Source organism: Peromyscus leucopus, chromosome 13 (genome assembly GCF_004664715.2).
Source record: "Peromyscus leucopus breed LL Stock chromosome 13, UCI_PerLeu_2.1, whole genome shotgun sequence".
NCBI classification, from domain to species: domain Eukaryota; kingdom Metazoa; phylum Chordata; class Mammalia; order Rodentia; family Cricetidae; genus Peromyscus; species Peromyscus leucopus.
The window spans coordinates 9,883,650-9,890,357 of record NC_051074.1 but is presented as its reverse complement, the minus strand read 5'-3'; positions in this window follow the sequence as shown (position 1 = coordinate 9,890,357).

Below are 6,708 nucleotides of genomic sequence, written 5' to 3'. Positions count from 1 at the left end.
ACATCTTGCAAACAAAATTACAAACAAAACAAAACCAGGCAAATGGGTAGGGAGGGTCTTGTTCCATTTTCTTCCCTAGACATGGCTGGCTGCGATGTGGGAGAGTAAATCCACACCCTCAGGGATGGACTGCCAACAGTAAGTGAACAGGAAGGACTCAAAGTGTAACCAGTTCCTTGAGTTGTTGTGTGGGGATGAATTTGGAAAGATAAGACCACAGTGGCTCATTATCTTCTGAGGACATAAACTGAGGCAAGGCACCAGGGCTCTTTAGGAGGTGGGAACTAATCCTTTAAGGCATCACCAGTCACTGGGTCAGGCTCCAGGCAATCAGGATCTTCAGAGAATGGGGGTGGGGGATCACTTTTTGATTTTGGCTTTTTTGTCTCTACATCCCCTCCCCGCTCCGCCCCCACCCCCACCCCTACAGATCAGCAGGGTCAGATCATCAAAGGGTAAATATCTTCCTTTTGGAACTGCTTCACACCCAAGAAAGGGTGCTGGGGGACCTGGTTGGTTCCTCTCTGTCACAGAGTCCTAGGATCATAAGGCATAAAAGGATTGAGCTGTATATTTGAGAAGAAGGTGGATGGTTATTACAGGAGGTTGAAGGTCACCTGTGACATCATTTAGAGGTCAAGAGGTCCTCAATAGTGGGGCACAGTGTCAATGCAGATAGTAATGATTGACATCCCGGAGACAATCCCAGCTAGAGCTTAATGGCCTGTAATCCGAAGGTTCCAAACATACCAGAAGATTAAGCAAGCAGAAGCCCGCGTCTCAGTAACTTTCCTGTTGCTATGATAAAATACCTTTACGACATCAGCTTAGGAAGGGAGAGTTTATTTTAGCCAACGGCCCAGGGTCATATCCATCACTGTGGGGGAGTCACAGCAGCAGGCACTTGCTAGACATATGACAGCCACAGCCAAACACAGGGAGTCACCACCGTGTGGCAGTCTTCTCCAGAAGTGCCTGTCTCCAGGAAGTGAGCAAACTTCAGCGTCCGGGAAAGCTGAAACAAAGGTCACTAGGGCCCCTCCCTAAGGTCACAGAAGCAGGGGAGAGCTACTGAGGTGGCTGACCAGCCAGGCTGCCAAGAGTCTCAGCCCGGTCTGAAGTGTGCAGAGTTCTAGGAACGCAGCCTTCCTGAGTCCTGTGTTGGGGGAGCTTTTTCACGACGCAGATTCCTTGGCATGGGTTTGTCTGGTCTGCAGATTTAATAAGTCAGCACGTACTGAAGGAGGCTACTTCTGGGAGGATGTGGAAGGGAAGGTGGGTCCTGGGAGAAGGCCCATCCAGAAAGGTGGGGTATAACCCAAAGCCCCAAAGTGGGACAGATCAGTAAACCTGTTGAGTGTTCTGGGGGGAGGGGTCCCGCCATTTGAAAGCAAACAGGAACTGAGAGTCTGGATGGATGAGAACATGAAAGGATCCCTGACATCTAACACTGTGAATCAGGAGGCATCAGAGGATGTCCTAGTTTACTTTTTCTTGCGCTGATGAACTCCATGACCAAAAGCAACTTGGAGAGGAAGGGGGCTTCTTCAGCTTACAGTCCGTCACACGGGCAGGAACTCAGGGCCTGGGGGAAGGCACGGAAGCAGAAGCCATGCAGGAACACTCTTTTACTGACATGCTCCCCATGGTTTGCTCGGCTGCCCAGGGATGTCACTGTCCACCCTCCCACATCCACTATCAAGACCAAAAGTGCCCCCCACAGACATAATCACGGGTCAGTTCGATGGAGGCAATCCTTCAAATACCTCCTCACAGGTGACTGTAGTCTGTCTGCATCAAGTTGACCCTAACCCCCGCCCCCAAAGTAATTGTGACTGGGTGGCTGTTACCTAATCTCCAGGGATGAAGGCCCCATACTTCAGGTGACACTTGTCAGGTGAGGCAGGAGTCTACAGTAGAGACTACAGGAAAGACATCTGAGGCTCCAGGTGGCTCTTGGCCACTATGGGACAGGGGACTTGGTGTTAGGAATGCCACAAGTGCCTATGGAGTTTTTAACATGGACCTGAAATTTAGACATAATATCTCTACCTGGGAAGGGATGGGGCAACAAGGCAGGACCAGAAAGGGATGAGTGAAAAGATGCTTGTCTGTCATATAAGTTACAGGGGGTTCAACTGGGCTGGTTCTGGCATTCCATAAAACAGTGAGGAGAAAGGGGAGTGAGAGATTGAACTGGAGCCACCAGAGGGGAAAAAATAGTTCCATGGTATCTAAAATGAAAGTAATGTTCCTATCACATTTTGGCTTATCCAAGGCCATCCACAGAGGTGGAGAATACAGGAACCCTATCTTGGCAGTAAAGAAGTCAGACAGATTGTCCAGAACACGTCAGGACCTGAGTTTAGTAAAGAACAGATGAAGAGAAGGATTGGGGGGGGGGAGGAGGAGGAGGAGGGGTCTGGGAGGGAAAGAGGGATCAGAGTTAAGTGGAAATGTGGCTGGATGGATTGTGAAGCTTGTCCTCTGGGAAAGGAGCTGGCGTAAGAGAATCTGGTGAGACATAATATTCCTCCCACACGTGAAGGTCCTGTGACAAGGCTGTGAAGGTTTGGACACAGGAATCTCAGAGTCTTTTGAAATTATGAGAAAAAAGAGGTCTAATTGCAAGATACAAGCATAGCTTAATGAGACTCTAGGCTAGCAGCGTTCTTGGTCTAAGAGTAGATACAAAGAACACATTTTGTTACAAGGGAAGATAACTTCTTGAGGGTCTGAGGATCAAACAGCAGCTTTTGAATACATTGCAGAGATGCATACAGAGACGATGGTGACTTTGAGACCAACCTGGGTCTTACCAGAGACTGAGCACATACCCTGAACGTATCCCTCACAGTGGAGGGTCAATGTGTGCACGCTGACTCGAGGCAGACCTTCTTCCTAGGCATGGAGAGCCTTCCTAGCTGGAGAGCCAGCCTGCAGAGCATGACAGCTGGCTGGCGTGAATTCCGGAGTGTTGGCACCTGGGCTTTGGACTGCCTTTTGTGACTGTTGGCTTTGTGGATCTCTACCTTTGGTTTGAAGTGTTTGAATCTTATCTGAACTCTTCCGGAAGGGTTCAAGGCCTCGGCAAAACTTGGCTGTGAGAAACCAAGAGGCCTTGTGACTGAGAATCACTTTGGTGTTTGTTTCCTTCGGGGAGCTTCAGATAAGAGGTTTGGGTATGCGGAAATTGACTTGCTAAGGTGTTATTTGCATAACAATAAAAAGGCCTTTGGCAAAGCGTGGGCAGTCAGGTCACTGGAAAGTGGCTTCCCGGCCGCTGCTAAGGCAAAGTTCATCCCGGAGTGGCCCAATTTCTTCCATGCACCTTCCCAAGACTGAACACTGACAATCCCCTATGGAGGTAAAATCCAGTTTCACTCCACAGATAAACCTTCCAGTTGATCCAGCTGGACCAACCTCCAAGGAACAAGCCGTCCACACAGCGTTGTGAGGGGAGGGACTCTGACCATCCCTGAAGTCAGCGAGTTTGGCTGGGAAGGAGACCGCAGGTTCAGACCCCTGTTCTGCTCCCTTCTGCTCTGCGGAGTGAGGCTGGTGCTGGGGTGGGGAGAGGAGTGAGAGGAGAGGGGAAGGAGGAAGTCCTCAGAACATGCCGAGGGTCACTCTAGATCAGTGCTTCTCAACCTGGGGGTCACGATCCCTTTGGGGATCAAACGCCCCTCACAGGGGTCTCCTAAGACCATCAGAAAACACAGATATTTATTTACATTACGATTCATAAAAGTAGCAAAATTACAGTTGTGAAGTAGTAGCAACGAGCATAATTTTATGGCCGGGGGTCACCACAACATGAGGAACTGCATTAAAGGGTCACAGCATTAGGAAGGTTGAGAACCACTGCTCTAGCCGGATGCCACTCTCCCTGTACCACACATTTAGGGTGAGGGGGTTTTCAGAAGGAAGAAAAGTAGTCCTTGCCCTTACAGACTATAGTGGCTTAACCTCCTTCAGGTTCTGCCAAAGCACTCAGGATCTGTCAATTGCAAAGAAGAAGAAAGTCTTTCCCCAAGGGGCCAAAAGTAACCTTTTAGCTAACACCTTGATGGGAGATGCCAGTCCAGAGTCACAGTGCAGAGGTTTCCAGACCTCTGGAGATGTGACCCAGACACAAAGCTCCAGTTGCATGTGAACAGCTTAGCTGGCCACCACAAACGTTACAGTTTAAAGGATCAAGGCAAGGGCTGAGTTCCCCTAGGAGGCTGCCAAAATATGCTGGGAATGAGGAACCCAAGGAACAGAGGCACTTACTAAGCCAGAACTGACTGACGCACAAATTGTAGTAAAGGATAGGCACTGTGGAGTCCATCACAGTGAGCAAATTATCAAGAGAGAATTACCACCTAACCCCGGGAGGAACTAACTAAGTCTTAGCGGTCCTTAGGAGTTAGGCTGTAGTTGCTTGTATAAGGCATGGTAAGTGGCTGATTTAGGCTCCAAGCAGTCAAGGTCTTATTGCTAGAGAGTCGGGGTTCACACCCACCTTTGTCTTTTATCTCCTCAAGCAGGGGAGAGACAGGATGGTAGCATTTTAGGCCCCTTTCAAGTTATTTCTCTTATCAGGAAGCTGCTGTGATTTTAGTGTCTTGATGCAGGAGCATTCTCTTGCATCTGGTGAAGGCTAATGTCTACAACCTCCGCTCAAAACTACATTAGCCTGTCGTGGGAGTCTTCAAGAGTAGCCTGTAACTCCTTGGCCCATCCCTACAGCTGGAGTGGCTCCTCTCAGATACCCCTAGAATAAATAAAACGTTTAAGAGGTTAGACATTTAAGACTTGCCAAATGATGTTAGTGAGTTCACTGGGCATTTCAGGTATCCCAAACAAGGAACTGGACAGACAGATGTGTGGATAATAGCAAGCAAAGCAAGAGAATTTATAAAGAAATGATTCACTTCCTAGGGAGGTGAAGCAGGCTGGCACACAGAGAAAGTTCAGCAGCTCAGTGATGGCACACTAAGGGTTGGGGACTTTGAGGTCATTTGCATAGTGTCTTAGTTGGGGTTCCTATTGCTGTGATAAAACACCACAACCAAACACCATCTGGGGAGGAAAGGTCATTTCATCTTATAACCCTCAGGTCATACTCTCCTCCTGAGGAAAGCCAGTGCAGGAACTGGTCTGCCCTCCATGGTGCTCAGTCAGCTTGCTTTCTTCTACACCCCATGACCACTTGCCCAGGGGTCATGTGTGTGGCACTACACATAATGGGCCCGGCCCTCCACATCAATCACTCCTTAAGAAAACAGGCTTGCCCATAGGCCATTTTTTCCCCTTCTATTGAAAATAGATTTTTCCCCCCTCACATGATGTATCCTGATTGTGGTTTCCCCTCCCTTTACTTCCCCCAGTTCCTCCTCACCTCCTTCCCATCCAAATCTGTCAACCTCCTTTCTCTCTTGTTAGAAAACAAACAGGCTTCTAAGGAATAATAATAAAACATAACAAAATAAGATAAAACAAAAACTATCATATCAGAGTTGGACAAGACAAACCAACAGAAGGAAAAGAGCCCAAGAGAAGGCACAAGAATCAGAGACCCACTCAGGAATCCCATAAAAACACTCAACTGAAAGCCACAGCTGGACAGTGGTGGCACACGCCTTTAATCCCAGCACTCAGGAGGCAGAGCCAGGCAGATCGCTGTGAGCTCAAGGCCAGCCTGGTCTGCAAAGCGAGTTCCAGGAAAGGCGCAAAGCTACACAGAGAAACCCTGTCTCGAGAAAAAAAAAAGAAAAAAAAAAACCCAACCCAAAGCCACAATATATGCACAGAGGACCTGGTGCAGACCCGTGCAGACCTGTGCAGGCCCTGTGCATGCTGCCTCAGTCTCTGTGAGTTCATATTAGTTTGCTCATGTTGATTGAGAGGACCTTGTTGCCTTGATGTCCTCCATCCCCTCTGGCTTTTACACTCTTTCTACCTCCTCTTTCTCAGGGTTCCCTAAGTCCTAAGAGGAGGGATTAGATAGAGACATCCCATTTAGGGCTTAGTGTTCCAAGGTCTCTCACTCCCCGCATAATGTCTGTTTGTGGGTCTCTGTATTTGCTCCCATCTGCTGCCAGAGGAAGCGTCTCTGAAGATGACCGAGCAAAGCACTGATCTATGAGCACAGCAGAACGTCAGTAGGAGTCTTCTTGCTGCTGTCTTCTTGTTTTGTTAGAACAGTAGTGTTCGGTTTTAACCTAGATCCCTGGCTATCTAGTCACTGGTTCTTGGTCACCCAAGCAGTACAGGGTACAGGTTCCATCTCTGGAGTGGCCTTATGTCAAATCAGATAGTGGTCCGTGACTCCCACAAGGTTTGGGCCACCATTGGCCTAGCCTATCTTTCAGGCAGGACACCACTGCAGATCAAAGGGTGTGTGGCTGGCTTTGTGTTTATGTTTCCCTTTGCTAGTATGCAGAGTGCCTTCCTGTACCAAAGATGCTAGAATGTAGGGTGAAGGTTCTAGGTAGGCACCAGCTCGACCTCTCCATGCTCAATGAGCTGTGTAGGTGTTAAGGCCTTGCTGTCAGTGTGTGGAAAGCAACAGCCTGGGTTGTCTGGGGAGTCCCATGGGACCCCTTTGGCCAACAACCCAGTCAGGTGTAACCCAATCCCTATATTGGAAACTTCATTTGGTGACAAGAGATGGCCTTTTGGGACTCTGTCATCCCCCTTATTTGGTGATTTCATTTAGCT